The sequence below is a fragment of the Bombus flavifrons genome, chromosome 11 (assembly GCF_040668555.2).
Source record: "Bombus flavifrons isolate JBK064 chromosome 11, iyBomFlav1_principal, whole genome shotgun sequence".
Taxonomy (NCBI): Eukaryota; Metazoa; Arthropoda; class Insecta; order Hymenoptera; family Apidae; genus Bombus; species Bombus flavifrons.
In genome coordinates, this window is record NC_138452.1 from 1,268,423 (window position 1) to 1,288,960 (window position 20,538).

At 37.8% G+C, this 20,538-nt stretch overlaps 1 protein-coding gene and 1 long non-coding RNA gene across 23 annotated transcripts in view; one reads left to right on the forward strand and one right to left on the reverse strand.

Moving 5' to 3' along the window:
• The window catches only part of dlg1 (MAGUK family member discs large 1), a 539,916-nt gene that overhangs the window by 92,221 nt on the left and 427,157 nt on the right, over positions 1 to 20,538 (reverse strand). The window lies entirely within an intron of this gene.
• LOC138184684 (uncharacterized) lies at positions 5,083 to 7,954 on the forward strand. The gene is made up of 3 exons (XR_011174378.1): positions 5,083 to 5,544; positions 6,312 to 6,697; positions 6,776 to 7,954. It is a non-coding gene; the product is annotated as an uncharacterized LOC138184684 (long non-coding RNA).

Sequence of the window (20,538 nt, forward strand, 5' to 3'; positions counted from 1 at the left end):
TTATTAAATCGTATTCACGTTAGTAAAACTTTCTGTAGTAGAGCTAAAAATCTTATATCACTACTAAAGCTAAAAATTCCATCATAGACAGTTTATTCGTTGAAAAACTACCGAAACAAAAACAATTATTATCGATACCTGTAGCGTTAAATTCAAATTAATATTTTTTATATTAAAGTGAAAAACAATTCTGTATCAAAAAGATCCTCGTGGAAATCTTCTCTTTTAGAATGTGCATCATTTACTATTACAATTCAATTTTTTAATCAAGTAGTGAAATAATTTGGATCGCATTGGAGATATACAGATATGAAAAATAATCGAAATTAGAACGAGTGACAGGATGGTAAGATCAACACTAGAACTAGCGGCATTTGAGACGTGGCTATCTCTACCAAAGTCAGTCGAAATGACCGGTCTTTAAAAAATACGTAATAGTAGAATATCTTTATATTCATTAATCTATTATTATCTTATAAAAGGAACTCCATGTTCTGAGATCATAAAAACTATATAATAACAACTTTAATAATAACAATAAGTACAATAATGAAGAATATTCAGTACCAAAACCTTTGGTAACAAGAATGTTAAAATAAATTTTGATTGGTAAATATAATAAGTATAATATAATAATATAATAATAAGCGTAATAAGCATAATAGAATAAATAAAATACAAATATAATTTAAATTATTAGGTACAAACTTTATCATTCATCACATTTCTTACAAACGTAAACTTTCTTCTGTGTGCATTTTTCGCAAACATATTTTTTTACAAAGATTACAAATGGTGCTGGTCTTATTATTATTACAGTACCGCATCTGAAACCATTTGCGAGAATAAGGTGAGTTCTTTGACGTACTTCGGATCTCAGATGCTCTATATTCTATCCGTGATTTTTCATTGTCAGAGACAAGTTCATCTACTAATTGAAACATATTAAAATCTTTTCTGGATATCTGCTCATCTGTGGTTTTCTTATATAAAATTCAGGCAATTATGCCAGCTAAATCTAAAATATTAAACAATACTTAAAGTGGCCATCTTCTTAATCCCGATTTCACGCTATATTTTTTTACCATTTGATCTGCTATATCTACCCCAAATTTTGTTTTATTATAAAATTAGACCGTTTCAGGTAGGCCCTTTTCGCTTTTTCCTAAATAAGGAAATCCATTTACAACATACTTTGTTTGAACATCAGATGCCAGCCAAAATTTAATTCCGAATTTGTCGGGTTTATTCGGTAAATATTGTGTAAACCTGCATCTGGCTTTGGTTGGGAAAAGTAGCTCGTCTATTGTAATGCTTGCACCAGGTTTATAGCATATATCTGACTGTTTTCAATAAACTTATCCCATACGGACGATATTAGTGCAAATTTGTCATTTTTCAAACGTTGACTTCTATCATCTTTTTTGTCGAATCGAATAAATGTCAATATTTCAACAAACTCATTCCGACTCATTGTGCTGGAAAAGAAGCTTGATCCCCATTTTGTATTTCACAAATATGAAAGTTTCAAATTTTTCGCTTCGTATGCTCCCCGTACAATATTCTAAGTATTGCTTTCAATTTTGTTTCTATAAGGATCCATTTTTTACCCAAAACTCGAGAGGCTTCTGATTCGGTGCAAGATATACGTTGCAACATATGGCTGTGGATCAGTAAGGAAAATGCGCTAATTACTTTATCTTTCATGATATTTTTTTGCATATCATGTGGGCTGAATGTGTCTTTGAATATATTGTGCAAGGGTAATCTCCCAGAAGCTGACCCTTCTTGAATTCTTTCCCACTTGGTTCCGTTTACGGCAATTTCATTTGGACTAGCTTGTACACTTTCAGTTTCACTTTCAGAACATGAAAGCACCCGAGCACGTCTTTTGCGTACATTCAAGATGTTCTTTTACTCACTTTCTGAGGACTCATTTTTTTGTCACTAATGTCACTATCACTGTTATCACTACAAATTTCAATTTCTTTTTCCCCTGGTTCAGAGAATCCACTATCTTTGATATCAGAGCATTACATTGGTATTCTTTTCAGTTTTTGCAACAATTAGAATGCTTCGATTTTCAAGACTTGTAAAATATTGCTTTATAAAACGAGAAATCAGGTCTTATTCCAACGACTGTATTCTACAGAATGACCGGTCAGTTTGACCGATACTGGTGTAAGTAGCCATGATACAAAATTACTTTCATTCTAAATGAATAAAACAAAATTAAAGTTTATTATATTATTCCTTTAGCTATCCCTGCAAAAGTCATTACATCATTGCGGAGAAAAAATATAACATGAAGTAGGAAATTTAAGATAAAGTTGACAAACAAGTCATTTTGACCGGCGTGGTAGTTCTAGTGTTAAGACGCAGGAAGAATTCAGTGCAATACAAAGGAAAACGTAGATTACATCGGTAATCCAGCACGGGTCAGTTCCTAATTACATGAGGGACTAAGCTTCCCGCAGAGCGAAGGAGTTAACTGGCTAATTGATTTTGAGGCCCGCAGAGGAGTAGATTAGGTCACGGATCTGGATCGATTGTGGTAGAGTTACGGTAGTTATCGCGAGAATGCTGATATTGTTCAACGATGTTATAATCCGTCACGCCTCTACGCTTATCACGGTACGAGATTAATAGAGGAATCCCTCACAATAGAGAAGCAAACGAACTTCGTTCCTTTCAACAAGCTTTCGTAGACGGATTTTAAAAATCTCCGTACTTCCTGCTTACAACAGTTTGAACGAATCACATTTCTCATTCAATCACATGAAAAACACGAATACAGCATTTTTCCCGAAGGAAACAAAAACATTTTCAATCGCAATATTTCTCAGAATTAGCCAATATTTCACATGAATCACTGTTCTCGATTTTGAAACGAAAAACTGCCAATTCCACGAATGAGAAGTCACATGTTTCAATACATCCAACAAAATGTTCAACTATTTTTCCCTACACACTAAGATGCTACGCTAAGGTTTAATTATTCCTAAGAGCCCATCGATGACTCAGCCTCAAACGAAACCAACCATTTATCACTCTATATATCTAACCTAATACGTACTCCATTCAAGGCAGAATAGGATCAACCTAACAGAGAAGCCTCGAGCACGACACGCATGCCGAAATGCATTCCGCGTACCAGTTGGGGTATCGCGATGATTCGCGTGCAATCACGAACTCTACGATAGATTTGATGCACCCGGTTGTATCAGCCCATATTGCCTGCGGAATCGTGAATTAATCGTCTCCGAATTACCATTCTATGAAGACCAGTCCCGGACAGATGGAACGCCGTAAGGGTCGTTACCGGAAATCCCTGTTACTCCCGGTAACAGAGCCCGATGTAGGTGGTACGTTGATGTTACGATGCAATTATGCTAGTGGACTGTCACTCGGCTAATCGACGATTAGCGACTGTGTCATAGTGAATGCCATTGTTAATTAATCCGACTGCGTTTGCGCTTAGAAGAAGATCAGTTCGCTGCCACAGATGATATTGGTCGTAATGTCCGTGTCGGGCGATAAGCGTGTGAAATATCATGATATAACGGTGAACTGTCTGACGTACGTGAAACAAGATGTGAGGCATAAGTGTGATGGATAAAAACAGTTTAAAATTGATGCTCGTGAGTAGAAGTATTAATAGCTTTTGAATTGGATATTTCATGCAACGTTGAGAATAGTCGACTGAGAAATCTATTGATTAGGGAAGACGAGTTAATTCGTCATTTTAGATTGTTAATTTTTTGGCTAAGATTTTTTAGAGCGGAGCTGTTATCGTTTCTTCGTCGATAGTTTCTTTTGAACTAATTTGTGGATTATAAAATTGTTGATATCGCTTTTCACAGCAACCACTTTTTCCAAATTTCAACTCACATATATAAGGAAGTTATAAGAATATTCTGATTATTCGTGAGCATAATGAGATTCTGATACCTTTGTCATAAATTTTCTTAACATTCAATATATGTGATGTACAGTACATTTCCCCTTTCTTTAAAGTGATTAATCATTAATTGATGGTAGAACATTTAGTGTACAATACTGGTCTGTCAAGTTGTAACTTTGAAAACACAATATGTCATGTACAATCAAATATAAAACGTAAATTTACCATTTTATGGGGCCCGTTTACTATGGTAGTCGTCATCGTGTGTACTGAGCCACTGTTGTCAGCAACATTTTAAAACACTGACAGCAAAATAACGACGCCTAGGGGTAAGTACGATATTTTTAGTTCACATTCACCGAGTCCACTCGAACAACATACCAGATATCGATGTCCGCGTGTCACTACTTTTATCGCATTACCACATACCGAAACGCTTGAAAATCTCGTTCACTTTGACACTGAAACGCCTGCCACGAAGGTTCGTTCAATGCAGTTGCAACCCGTTTTTCGTTTCAGCTCGAGAGAAAATCTGCAACGCGGGAGCTCTTCCTGACGCGATGAAAATAATGCATAAATCACGCGGATTATTTATGACGCGGCGCCACAGCAACGTATTATCAAGTAATAATCAGTATCGGCGCGTTGCGTAATACCGTGGAAAATTCACGTTGGGAGCAGAGATTAATACGCTGCTGACGTTTGCATAAATCCTTGCAGCTACTTTAAACGTGTCGTGATACCGCTACCGGAATATCTTTCGGCCCGAATATTTGCAAATTTTCCAAACTTGTGCCTCAAAATTCGAGAACGATGAAGTATAGTTCCCTAGTCTACGTCACGTTTCTTGGTATGTTTAAAATAGGAAAATTCTAAGAGCTTCACCTTATGACCACTAAATATATCTCAAACAACAGATGCGAACGTTACATGAAGTTTAGCGACGCGACAAAGTTCATCGGAAAATAAACTCCACGTGAATTCGATCGTATTACACAATCAAACCTCTCGAAGACGAACTCGTATGTCTAAACTTTAGCGATTGAAACGTAGACGAGACGGACTTCCTTGAAGGCTGGAAAACGCGAAACTGCGACAGTTCTGTCAGGACGAGTAAGAAGTAACGTTATCCGGTCCCGTTCTCGTTCCCGCGGAGCGTCACACGCTCGAAACTGGCGACCGTCTCGCCCGCGACTCGACTGTGCTCGCTCGCTCGCTCGCTCACGCAGGTTCGCGTTCGCGCCGCGCCAGTCATCGCTATTATAATATTAGACCAGTAGCCGGCTATTTCCAACCGACTGTGAAAATATACCAACGGCACGCGTGCTGCACGAAGAAGAGACGGCCACGATGAAACAAACGTTTCGTGGTCAGTCACACGGCTCGCCAGCGAGCTATCGAGATTTATGGTTCCGTCGATCGATCGTGAAAACTCGTGCGAGCATTCGACGAGATACCGCGTGTCTGCTGATATCCGTTTTCAATTTTTACGTCATTTTGTACTCCTGGTGTATGTTCCTTACGCGTCCGGCTTATTGGTTCCGGGTTTCTTTTCCAGAACAGACTGATTATTTTAAGAATAATGGAAGATACGTGAAAATTACCTAGGAAAGTAGTTTCACGACAATTTAATTTGTTTAGTGAGTATCAGCTATGAGAATTAAGTATGATTGGAATTATAGATAGAGATAAGAGGATAATAGTGGAACAGAAATTATTCAATTCGCACGGTATTTGGTTTGTATTCATTATAAATAAGAAATTAAGACGTTTATAGTAAACTATAGTAACCAGAGTAGGGATGTTTATGCAAATTCACATTTCTATGGATGAAATTCATATAAAGATTAGTTTCAGTCTCTAAGTATCATAAGCAGTATTTTGGATATCCTTGCACATTATATGTATTCTGTACATCTGTGTATATCTATGTTTTTATACGTTTAAATTTCCCATAAACGCATAATAGATATATGCATATCGCTACACACGAGGCACAAATGACATTCGAAGTCTGATAAGCAAAAGAATCGGGTCTAATGCGCAGACCCGACTCGTGGATCCGCATTTTAGCTTTAACATCACGAGCCTAGCTCGCACAAAAAGAAAAACTCATGATAACATCAGAAAGATCCTTTATGAAATTTGGAATACATACATTTCTTAAAGATTGCGATCTAAAAGCATTTCGTAGAATTTGTCTATTATACAACGTACACGATTGCTTTGTATCCTATCAATCTCCAGTGCGCAAGCAAATATTCTATTACCAGAATACGATACTCCGAAATGAATACACTCTGAATTCCTATAACAATAAGCAACTCGTTATGCATAATATAGATCATGTACTTCAAATATACAACGAGAAGATCAAAATAATAACATTAAAGGTTCAATAAATAAGTTTCACAGATTGATGGATTACCAATCGGTGGTTCAATGGCTCGATTCTGCCAAGCAACGGATTAATTGAGGCACGCCGGTAATTCCGTTAGTAGAATTTGCGGAAGTTCATCAGGGAGGGTATCCACGTGCGTTACGTGGATACGACGTTCAAAACCGACACGGTGGTCCCGGAATCTTGGCTCGAGAAACTCCAACGGTCCGAGTCCGTGCCGTTCGTATTTCGAATTAACATCGCGACTCCGAACCCACGGCTATATTCGTTGGCCTTTGTTGGAACGCACGACTCGGTGGAACATGGGTAAAGATAGCCACATTTCGTGGCAAATACTCGTGGTTTCGGGTCACGATGACCTTGAAAGTAATTATCGACCATTGCACGAATCGGTACAAACGGATGTCTCCTCGAGTCTGCATTTACTGAAATTTTCTCAACGTATTAATTTCGTATTTTTATTTGATTAGTGGAATTTACGCAACTGATATTTTACTCACGCTGGGAGTGACTGCTGTTAAAAAATTGTTATCCTCTCTGCTTCGCTGAACAGTCGAGAAGTTTAAGAAGAGTTGAATCGTAACTTTTAAATGTTGTGCGAGTTAAAAGGGATTCAAAGCAAACACCGAGTGCTGTTTTAAGGTATTCTTATCGTATTTCGTAGTAAGAAATGTAGTGTGTACTATCGCTATAGATAAAATCTTATTTCTATGTAGAATGTAGATAAATCATAATGATTATCGAGATTTCCGCAATACCAACGTAAATTGTAACTAGTTAAACCTTGCAATTCGACGTTTAATTAACTTGTAGATATCACTCTGCCGCAACTGCCATTTTGGAGAACAATACAATTTTCAGGAAACTACGCAGGATTCCTGTCAGAGATCACATCATTTACTAGTCTCTGAAAAGTTTATAGACAGCGTGATTTCTACGACGCGGTTCAACGCAGCCAACGTGCTTTAACGACGATTGAAATTACTGAGTGTATCCGACGGGAATATCTCTGGATCTCGCTCTCGACGTCATAAATAGCAGATTCATCTAAAAAGGAGTTGCAAGCTGGCAAACGCGTTATTAAGGACGAGTTGACGCTTTAAAACCATCGAGCTATTCAGCCGCTACGCTGCATGCAAACTCTGGAATTATGTAGCATCCCAACATATTCGAGTAATAGATAAATTTATGCGTTTTAAAAACACAGTAAGAATGATTGAGAGAATTTATTAAACTATTCGTATCCGCGATTGTATAATTAGCTGGCTTAGGAGAATGAGTCGATCAGCACACAGCCGAACGGTCTGATCATCAATGAATTTTTTACTAACGCTTTGTATATTAAGAAACTATCTATTTGGGTAACTATTCGTATCTATGCGTAGTTTACTTTCTGGTAGGCCAGGAAACAAATTCAACGAGCACTAATCAAGAAAAAAGTGAAAAGAATAAGACAAATCTAGAAAGTGTTCTGGAAGTGATACTGCGTGTGCCGGGCTATTTCGTGGTGTTATATATTTTAGAAAAATGTCAAAGCTCTCTTCAAGGTTCCTTTCATCAATACTGCACGCCATAACCATGATTCCAACTCCATTATAGGAGATAATATAAACATAAAAAGACGTCATTAAGAATGAAAAATTATGTAAATAGAGTAATCATTATAAGAATCTTTTTCTAACGAGTAACGAAGAATACAATAATTTTCGAACAATACGACGGTTTCTTCATTATTATAATATCACGACGAAACGCAGAACTTCGTGACACTAGGCGGAATATTAATTTCACGCGTCAGAATAAATTCAGGCGACGAGAAATTTGCTTTTAAACTTAATACTTCCTCCTCGCTGGCTCGGCCAAGGCGAACATATATATTACGTCCTAAAGTAACATAAGTAACGCAAGTGCGCGCACGTAAGGTGCGTGCAAAAGGCGAGAAACCGAGTCGCGTTAAGCGGAATTAACGCGAGAGGTAACTCGAGCTGCTCGCGGTACACACAGCCACCTTTTGTCTTACGAAATTAAAATGAAAAGACTCGTTTCCTCTTATGCTCGAGGAAATAGCGCAACCCTGCACTGTTCGCCCAGAGCACGTCAAAGAGCCAGAAATATTTCATATCCGCAAGCGATAGCGAAAAGTAGCCGACATGCCTCTGTCTCCCTCCCACGCTCCAAATTTCATACGTTCCTCTTGCTACTTTTATTTATTTTGTTACTTTAATTAAAATATGCATGACGAAATGTAATTCGTGTACGAAGGTTTGTTCTCTGCAAGATCTTTTTGCGAAATATGTCGAAAAATTTGTTCAAATCAACGTCTCATATTTATATCCAACGCATGATTTTCCCTGATGAAGACGAATTAATTTTTTTAACCAAGCATCCAAATTACAAATCTACAGATTTTCATCTGAAGTGAAACATTGAAGATTCACCCTATATGTAATATCAAAATTCATCAAACTAATGATGAATTTAATTCTGACTAGAATCTGCTTCAATTTTTATAGGAACTCTTTGAACAACCTAATACCTCATATCAAAAATAAACATTTATCGTCAAATTTAACTACTCTATCAGCTTCCTTCATATGTCCTTCGTTCGCTCGATCGTTCGTTTTAAGAGAAAGGATTTACGGAGAAAGTGGCCTTGAGCCAACTGATTCTATATGTAGAATCACAGAGGATCATAACATTGAATGAACGTCGCGCGTTGCAACGTGCAAATGGAACGCATATACATATCTGCGGTCACGTGCAGGATGACACGATATTCGTTGCATCAATATTAAACATCTGCTGAGCATAGATTTGTAGCACGCATCTCCATGAAGCAATCGGGTATCGCCCCTGCACTTGACACTCGACAAGAGCCTCGAGATCAAGTAGTTCAAGTGGTTTTGCCCTGTGAATCGTATTCCCCGAATGATCATCCTTGATGTAGTATGGCTTACGTCTAGAATCATCTGCGATATTAATACATTAATATAAAAACCATTCAAATTACATCAAACTAGCTTCTCACGAACCCTAATTACGACAAAGTACTTAGCCTTTCCGAAAGGATCTTCCTGGTGAATAGGTTTATGCAACAGATTTGTTATTCTTCGAATTGTATAATTCTGTGCATGCAACGAGGCTTCTCTTAACTTTGGAATACATTTTCCAAGAAAAGGGTGCGTTTCTTGATTCTCGTAATTATGACAGGTGGTTCGGTCTACGTTATTCAATGTTCCGTTGCAGCTGGCGCTCATAGACGACCGGAAGCAATATGCAGAGCGTGTCGCTGTTTCAATACCCTATCCGTTCGTACACGTACCGCGCCTGTGATTAAAAATTGCATTATCCTTAACCATATTGAAAAATTTTCAGTTCCACTTTGCATGTATATCTATGTTGAATAAATAAATTCAGAAAACAAATTGTAATATTGTTCAATTTTTCTACCCTTTATATATAATAGACTTTATATATAATATCTACCTTTTATATATAATAGATATAGATCTATATAAGCATACACAATTTCATATTCGTGGAATTCTACAATTTGCGATTATCGAGTGAATTCGAAGTCACTAATGATCGCGGTACTCATGACAGCACTAAAATTAGACAGATTCACGTGGTCACGAGTTCGAAATGGGACGCGACCGAAAAACTTCATCTTCCCATTTTGGTAGAGCGATTTCGATCCATTAATAGCGCGCGGTTCGGTGAAAGGTCGCGCACGAAAATGTGCATGAACGTCCGGCAACGTGCCAGGGAGTTGACAGCCGTACCCCGAGCGACGATCTTTCTCGCGCCTAGAAGTCGAAAAGTTTGCCGAGTTTTGCCCACGGGTACAGCTTCTGACGGGCAGCCAAGGTGAGAGGCGAGGTAAACGAGATCCAAGTGCAGTCCACGAAACGCGAAACTACACCCGCCTGCCGGTGACTGCTCTAACAGGCGCGGACGCATTAGCAAAATTGGAGTAACTCCAACAACAAGGCGTCGGATCGGCACTGGATTTCACGTTCAGTTTCGTTCTTCTCTCTCCTCTCTCTTAATCTTTGCTTATTCTCTTGGTCTTTCTCTTCCCTGCATCTCAGCTTCGGCTATCCAAAGGCATCTATCTCTGTGGCACCATGGACTAATTGCAACATTATACCTAGGAAAAATCGTTGTTCCGCGCGTCTACGAGCACCGTTCTTCTGTTTCTCTATGCTTTTAATGGAGCCACCGAAGCCTTTTAACAGTCGACGCTAAAGTTTCACAGAGAAGTCGAAGTCGTGAGGATATAAAATAGTCGCGGCGAAATAAAAGATCGCTCCTTGTTGAGGAACTTCCGCGTTAAATGCCAAGTTTTCGCAGGGTTTAATAGCGGAGCGTCGTGCGATATCGGATGAATATAAATGAAGCGTGGATTGAAAGAGGAAAGTGAAGCATATTCTCGGGTGGCGCCTATTTAAACATCGGAAATAATTAAAATTAGAAGGGAATATCGAATCGTCGCGTCGGTATCGTTATTACCGACTAAAGTTGGCACGTTGATATCGCAATCAGTCTGATGCGTCTCGAACACCGTGATGGAACTTGCAAAAAGTTTACACGCGGCTTGGCAACCGGCAAACAGCAAACGTTCGTCTCTGGGCACGTCGGAACAAAACGATGACCTGGCAAAGCCGCATTAATATCCTAATGGCTATTCCGATGGATCTTTCGGATAATCAACGAGAAATTTTTTCCCCTGTAAACCGAATTCCGCCTATATTTTGTCTCAGACGAAATTCACGAATGCACGGCCGAAAAAACGAGGCGAATTACGCGACGGTCTTGCGGAAATCAGCGCGATAAACATTCATGAACGAGAGAAAATTGTTAAAATTTTGAACTAACGACGTGCAGAGTAATTCTCCCTGCGAGATGTAACATTGTGTAAACAGTTTAATAAATTCCTTTGTGAGAGAGCACATTTGGCGGTTCTTGACGAGTAATTAAAAAATTCCGGACACGCGGCGAGAAATCGAAAGAATTATTTTAAAACTAGCAAAAGCAATATGTTATGTCCTGTTCTGGATCGATATTTGCTTTGGATAAGGTTTTCTAGCGTGGTTAAACGCAATTAAATTCTCAAAGAAGGTTTTCAATATTCTTCTGTTGTACAATACGATGTAACGCGTATAATTAAGTTTACTTCGTTCTCTTTATACTTGTACTTACCTCTCTTTTTCTCCTCGGAAAGAAGTTAAATTTCGCGTTTAATTAGAAATATGTAGAATAAGAAAGTATGTAAATTTTGTATGGATATATGATTATTGAAACCAGTTCCAAATATACGTATTTATCTTGTAATTATTATAAAACACGCGATGACTATTACAATAGATACAAATAAAGTGTTTTAAATTGGCAGAAATATTTCGAAATTTAAAAGATCATCTATGGTTTATATGATTTTAAACACGCAGAAACAAAATTCAAAGTTTTCAAGATAGCAACTTCAAAATATATTCATGTAACCTGCGTTTATAATTGACATATTTGAAACATCCCTTCGCAATGAACACGATTTAGGCGAAATTATATTATAAACTTGAATCGAAGTCATTTGACAATCTGTCGGTTCGCCAATGCCTCTGTTCATCAACTGGTCGTTACTACGTACAACAGCGAAACCCAAGTCCCGGGAACCGAAGGATTCTACGGATCAATCAATTCTTAATCGTGTTATTCGTCCTACGATCCAATTTTTCAACTTGGAAAACCGCAAGCCTCTAGACAAAAGACGATTATAAAAATTGGATCGTTGACACGAGCCTGTCAATCACCGACTCTTTCGTTTACGTATAAAACTGGATATTTTACAAGTAGCAACAACATTTCACGATTACGAAGTTGAAATATAATATCTATTCATTGTTTCCATATAATTTGAATAACGAAAGAAATCTTTTTATATATATATTACAATAATTACAGGTCACATGGAAGAAATGTGATAGGTCTACTTTTGTCGTTTCTTTTTTTCCATTTTCATGCCGCTTAATAGCTAAAATCAAGTATTTTAATACGAAATGATTGAACGAAGGAACATATATAACCTAATAGATTTAAAGATATCTGAAATTTACAATAAAAATACCTTTAAATAGATACCTCTGTTATTAGAAAAAATGCATATATATTGCTTTTCCATTGAGTTCTTCTAACTTAAAACGTAGCACTCAAAAAAGTTGTCCATAATTGAAGGTACTAGATTCACGCAGCGTTGATCGAAGTTTGTCGATTTTTGTATATTTTTCCATTGTTTGAAAATTCAGTGGACTTCGGATTAGGATCGCGTTATTTACACACCCCCAGCTGCCAGATCACGGGATTTCACGCATGCTTTGGATATCATTGAAATTTACGAGCTACGTAACGTCGCATCCATAGAACACAACCACCGAATGGTAAATTTCCAAGCTTCGTAAATTAAATGCACCTGTAGACCCGGGCCGTCTCGCGTAGTATATAATCGACCGAAGCAGCAAATCTAGCGTTATAATAAACGCGATTTCGAACGTTTAGAACGGAGACCAGCGCACGCTTAATACCATGGAATTAACTCCCTGTAAATCATTACGCCGCGTAAATTCTAAATAAAGTTCAGCGACGCGGAGGTCATGCCATTCATGTGCGCCGTTCGAAAGTTCGTATACTTGAACGAATCAGCTGTTTGGTCCATTCGACTAGTATCGATTGATAATTTCAATTCGTTTAAGATCTCGGTTTCGAAATCAAATTTTCAGTCTAATAACCGATGCACAGAAGCTAAGCTTGGGGAAAATAATAAACGAATGTTCTAGATTACAAGATAAAATGAGAGAAGAAATGGAGAATTTCGTAGCTCGTCTAGAGCGGTTTTGATTAATTTAAGTTACATGAAATTTCCAGCGCGGAGCGTTGCTCAGCGCATAAATAAGGATTAAGCCGTCACGACCACAATGACATCGCTTGCGTTACCTTCGTCGCGCGAATTCAAGACTAATTTATTCATAGATCGATTAAAAAACGCGAGAGAACAAAAAATTCCTTCACAATGGCGATGCGTGTTAAAGAACAAAGGTCGGAAAATAATTTCGGCAAGAGAAAAGACTATTAATTCAAATAGAGTTCGTTATAAGCAGCATAAGAATGGATGCACTTATATGGTGATGCTTGTTGATGACAAGTTTTCGCTTATTTGGAATTCTTGGTTTATATTAACGAAACGTTAACGAGGAACGAGATCTTGAATGCTTCGAAAGGAGAGAAACTAGCTTAAGTCATCAATCGACTAGTATTATAACTTCGAATTAACAACTTCGAAGTTGTAAGTTAGAATGTTCGGAATTCCAAGGGCGAAACTTCCAGCAGCTCTCTTGCCTGCAAATTGTTACTGTTCATTAACTTCGCTCAATCACATCTAACCCCCGCTTTTTCCCTCCTGCTCACCGTGCTCGGCAAATAAAGAATATAAAATCGTAACACGTATAGGTAGGACATGAAAACAAAAATGACGTGAAACATTCCAATCGATCAGATGCGCGGGCTAGTGAAAACAGTACTTCTGAATTCACTGGCTCTGTCTTTCCAAGATTTTCGTAAAAAAGCAAAAGAGTCGTAGTTGTTGGAGTCGGAAGCGGAAACATCGGAGAACTTTCTTTGCATGGGAATGTATGGACCGCGATAACGATATAAATATTCATTAACAGTGTTTCGGTGTTTACGTATGCTTGTTCCCTGGTACCGGGAAACCGTGTGTAAAAGCAGAATTAAGAACGAGTACAAATAAATTTGTGATCTAGCTTTGACATTTTAAAAGAGGGAAAATTTCACTGAAGCATTTTTTAGCGTTTTTAGGATAGAAAAAAAAAAAGAGAAGCGAGATGCAAGTTGCAACATAGTGCACGTTCAGTATTTCTTGTTGTTGATTAATTTAAGCGGTCCTGAAAAAAATAATATTACACGAGCACTTTATATTTTCGCAAATTCTAACGTTTATAATTTACAACGCAGTTATTATTCGATTTGCATATTTTCCGACAGCCGTATAATTAATAGTTACTTAACCGAAAGCACGATCATAGAGGTAGACTTTTTCCTGCGGCTCCAGCTTTAGATTATACATGTAAATTCTGGATGAGAAACGTTTCCGTGGTTGGCACGGAATGAAATTTTGTTTGAAACGAGATTATGGTGGTAAGTTTTGCATGAAATCCATAAGCTAGTTTCAGAATAATTAACTCAACTTTAATGTAATCGCACGAATTTTGGACAACTGTGGTTCCCTTGACCAACGAAGTAATAAAATCACCGTGGATATTTCATTGTTTTGATAATCATCGTTATTCTGCAGTGGCAAGAAACGAGGATACAATTTTGCTATTGATCTCCAGACGCATTTCTAAATTTAGCACCAACTATCCTATAATTCTCAAACTAGCCACAGTTTTAAAACATTCTATTAAAATACAATTATACATTTTCTGCAAAATTATGTTCTAGATGCTACTGATAATAATAATAATACATGGCTTTTAAATAACATGACCATTAATGACAATCGCGATAATAAACTGTGACAAATCGAATGATAATTCAAGCGATCTGAGGTGCTAATGACACGATCTCGATAATCTCTATAATCTTGCAATTATCTGGAATGACACGATCTTAATGCAAAGGGGGTAATGATGTAACTTCATTATTCTATGCCCATCTTATGAATCATTTAACTAAAGTTGGGTAATATTTCATTTTGCAATTACGTAATAATGAAACAAATCGAAATTGCGTAACTACGGAATGATAAAGCCTGCTGAAATTAAATTACACCATGTATTGCTAAATTAATTATAATGTTGTACATCGTGCGGATGTAATATGAAATTCTTGCCATGTAAATCCATCCTAAACAATTTGACGTCGGCGTACAATTCCATAGTGAACAAGACCCACCATATTTCCGATAATTCACTATATCTACCTAATGAATATCCAATCTGCCTTAATTTGTAAAATTAAACGTTGTTATTCATTGAAAAAACTTCCTCTTCTGCAACTAAATATTTCTAAATTTTGAACAGCAAAACTCTATTACTTTCACTCGACTACATCATTATTCAACATTCAATTAGTTATACCGAGACTTACGGACAGATAGTTAATGAACTTGAGAGTAATCTCTAAGTCACTAATCAAAGACCATCAGGAGAGTATATGATTCACTGAGAAACACGTTGAGGAGTTAGTTCACGGAACATCACAACTTGCATCACGCTCCATAAACTATGTAATCGAGATTCTCATTATAATTTCATACTGGATTTAAATTTCCATTCAAATGCAATATAAAACCAAATTTCGAAACAACCCTCCACTCTCCTCTCATTAATCAAACATTTTGCGAATATGTAATATAAATTAATAAATATTAATGCACTCGAAATTTCTCAAAATACACAAGAACAAAATTATGCGGTGATGAACAGCACAGAATTTCACAGTTTGTCGGATCTCTATTACCATCGCTTGATTCCATTTGTGTAAACCAGTATGAGTGTCGGTGGAGATTTTACGTGTGGAAGGAAGGTACAAGTAGGATTTGACAACTCCTTCTTAGACGGCGAGGAACAGGAATATAGAAGAGACGATTGGAAGGGAGGAATCCAAAAAGAAAACCAGACGAACGTGACCGGCATAATGCAGACTCGAATTCTTCTAGACCGGGAAATCTTTAGCGGTGCCACGCTGACGTAGACTACAATCCTGGAATAAATTTACAGTTCCCCGTATTCGGTTAATACCGTGCTTGTCTTATCTCACCAGCAATTTCACTGGTTTTCCAAGCGAATGCAGCGATAACCGTTTCTCATTCCCGTTAATGTACAGTTTCGTGGTGTTCGGAAGAACTTTCCGGAAGTGAAATGTAATTCGTTAAAATCTACAGGCTCATAGACTACCGGCCCAACGAAGCTTCGATCGTATCTCGTATTCAATTGTATCTCCAAGTGGAAAATCAATGAATATTAACAAGGAAATAAGATGAATTCGACGATTACAGTATTCCTATCGTCCAGTATAGTTTCGTCGATTAACACCTCGAGCTTCTATTTCGCTCAGTTTCTACTTAACACGATTAAAGGTACCTATAGTCTCAAATTCATATCTGAAATAAATATGGAAACATTTTGAAATAAAACGTTCTTCAAGATTTTATGATAAGCAGGTATATCATGACAGTCCGTAACGATCGAGAAATTGAGGAAATCCTTCGAAATCACGTGATTTCCAAAGATACTCGGAATACTTTAGTTGGGTAACCCTCGTCAGAAGTTTACTTACACGTCCCATTTTACGCAGATAGAATGAATCACTCCTGTCCTTTCGGTTCGCTGACTATACTGTGTGTTTTTCATTCCAGGTACTATACAGGGATCGACGAAGCGATCGACCAAATATCTTCCTTTCCGGATTCCATGACGAACTTTATTCCATTCTGGTACCACTTACGGTTTACACCCGTAATTTTACGACCTTGCTCCATGCTTGCGATGCTGAAATCCACGCAACTGTGAGACCGAGAGACCCTTCGTTCCGACCCAGAATTCAGGACGCTTTGAGCAACGAACCACAAAGCTCGTGTCACCGACGCGATGTTATGATAAATAGATTTTCAGCTACCAAGGGATGCGACTTGATTTGTTATTTCTTAAATATTTTGTCGGTATTTCATGAGACAAGTATTTTCCAATTAAAATAATGAATTTGTTCAGAAAATTGAAAAAATAAAATGTTTAAAGATAACATACTCTACATTGAAAATGTTTATATCTGATGCTTACATCATTTGAAAATCATGACAGATACATTTCCACTGATTTTTAAATTTTAAGTATCACTTCGGGATTTAAAGAATAATATTTTTAAAATTATGTAAAGAGTGAGAGAGTGACAAAGGGTATTTATTTCGAAGCTCTTTTATTCATTCCATTTAAATTTTGACACGTTGCCTAATAAACCACCATCAAATATATCAAAAAGAAAAGTCAATGAACTAACCAAATTTTCTGGTTGGTCCGACCTATTGCAGGGAAGTCGTGAAAGAGCGGAGAACAACAAAGTGTGCACGCGCGTTCACGTTTAGATAACGTTGATGGGTTCCCATAATACGTAGTCGAAGCATCGGTAAGAAAACGTCGGCGTCCTTGCTCTCTCGCATCGATCCCAATTTTCGCAGCGTGCCCGTAGAGTTCTCACATAGAAATTTCTCGTATCTGACATAGCTCGTAAATTGGAAAACAGACGGTCGGAAACGCGATGACACAAACATTAAAACGAGCCAACGAGAACGTCTGTTTACGAGGGAAAGATAAAGAAAACTAGAAACCGCATTTTCCCCGTGACTAGTTTCAGATAACACAGTCGTTCCCGCGAGAGAATTAAAAATTAACACGGTTAAAATTTTAACAAACGAAACCGGGAGTCTGCTTGACTCACCACTAAATTAATCACCGGTTATCAACGATCGGGCGATATGAATGAAATGTAAATGGATGTGTTCGCGAAACTAGTAAAAGTTGCTGGAACTGCCTCATTTTTCATAGAAAAGGGGACAAAAATTGCCAGGCAACTTAAAAGGGATAATTGATGCGGAACAAAGTCCTTTTAGGGTTTATCTTGTTCTTAAATGACCCGCACGACGCTGCTGCATGCCCTCCTAACACTTAAGTTCGCTAAAATAAATTGACTGGAACTGTTACGCGCCTTCTAAAAATCTGAACGAACCTAGGACACGGAGCTACCAAATCGCGTTAAACTTCGAGCACTTTAGGTGTCATTTCATGTTACCTACGGTTCTAAATGCTTTCTAATTCTTTCTAAAATCTGTTGGCGTGAAATTAAATAAGTAGTATCAAAATCAGAAAATCAACAAAATTGTATTCATCATATTGTTCCCAAGCAGTCATCATGATTGTAAGGTTATATCGTCTGTAAGTAAAGTATAATTTCAGAAGACATGATAAATATTATTGTAAATAAATATCCCTAAATATATGAAATTCTTCCAGGAAAAATTATCTCAGATATGTATACGTATATCATTCTGTCATACAAACATAAAAAATAATTACGAACCTTTTTCTGATCTTAATAAATTCATCTCTGTAAAATGTAATACTATCTCGTTATATGTTCTAATCGAATTTAAAGGACCGATTTAATTGTCGAAGGTAAATTCATTTAAACCACAAATCATTCTATTTCAAAAGCTGGAAATCGGTGGATTGCAACGCGACGAACAAAGCGCAACCTTTTTGCTACATTCGACATCTGCCCGGATGCAGCAACGCATTATTTGCCAGTCAAAGTTGATGCACCTGCGGGATTCCACGTATTTGTATGCATACATGAGGTACGGACTGCGGGCGATCTAATTCTAATCCAAACATTTCCGGTCCATTGACGACGCGTGTCTTCCATTAATGGACTATTTCATTACTGAATCGTACCGCGACTGGAAATATTGAATGTGATCGAATCAGCCTCGAACTGCAATTTAATATCGACCGGAGAGATAATATCTTTCGATATCGGGATGATTAACGATACGCTTGCTTCGATAAATAACGTTCGGCATTAATTTGTAAATAAGTGAAATATGATGAACTGTTCCGAAATATATGTTAATATTATACAAAAGGCGGACAATATCGAAATAATTGTTTGCAATACGAGCAGTGTTTTAATGAAGATAGAACGGCACACGTTGCGTTAATTGTTATCTTTCGGTGGAGGACGTTGCATGCGGCCAACAACATTCCGACGAACGGAAAAATGTAATTATTCGTAATGCGTACACTAGTGACTATTAATATTCATTCCGCGATTCCTGTAACCGTAACTGTGTATTTCACGCATTTCAATAAAAACAAGCGAATAAAACGATTCTGCCTCCTCCATTTTAATATTACCTAAACGATCGATAATATCGCATCGCGTTACGCTCTAACGAGTGAACAAATTTCAAAAAGATCCTTCGAGCCCTCGATTAATTTCAGAGATTTGTTACCTTACTTGTATATTTCAATCATAAAATTGCGACACTTACAAAATGTGAAGTGACACTTATTTCCTTCGATTTAACCAAGTTCAAAGGGCCCATAAGGTTACAAGCTCGTTCAAAGGACACTTTAAGGGCCGGAAAGCCGATTCGTGATCCACCAACGAGTAATCTCGACAATTTGCGTGAAGATCGAGGGACATGCACGGACACCGACACGCTCGCGTCATCCAATGTGATTTATATGACACGTCCCGTTATAATGCCGCTCAACCATAATGCAATTCTAGGGGCTGGAAGCGCAGGAAGTGACATGAAGAGCAACACCACGTGGTAACCACCGTGCGCGGTTCGCCAATGACCTCTTATTCCGGCTATGGCCACTATCGTGCGGCAACATCAAATACCGATAGCTAAAGAACGTCATGATAAAAAATTCGCTGATGAAAAAACGTATTCGTTATGTGTACGGAAGATATTATCCCTCTTATACAGGATAATGTTAGCAGTGGATTAAAGCTATTTGTTGATTATATTATGAAAAACTCGAGACACGAAAATACCTTGGGATTAATTAGCGATATTCGTTTCTTCGTTGGTAACGCGAGCTAGCTTTGCTAAAATCGAGCAGAGGTATCGTAAGGTTAATAATAATAATCAGTCGAGTACTGTTATACAAAATAGGAAACAAGCGAAGAAAGAGGAACGAGAGAGGCAAGCAGGAAATCTAATGGGATTAGGATCTCGATGAGCTGGGATAATACGAAACAGGGGTGTGTTTTCTCAAGGGAAAAGTGGCGTACGTGGAATTTCAGATTTCGGAGCTAGCTGGGGAAACCAAAATGGTACCGTGGCAAACGAGCCCTGGAACAATTCACGCGAACGAAAATTTCCCGATAAGACGAGTTTGTTACGCCAACGAAATTTTCGAAAATATGTTCGAACGTATATCTGAGGTCATCTCGCCAAGAATTGTCAAATAAATCTAACAGCTAATTACGAAGAATAAACGACTTGAATTGAGATCGTCTCTTGTCGCGAAATTGATCCTATTTTCTGGGAAACACGCGACAAGGGATGAAAAAGGGGATGAATGATTTAGTAGGTAGGAATAGGAGGAAGAACCACGAACGAGAAAGATAATCGCGGCGGTCGTAGGCA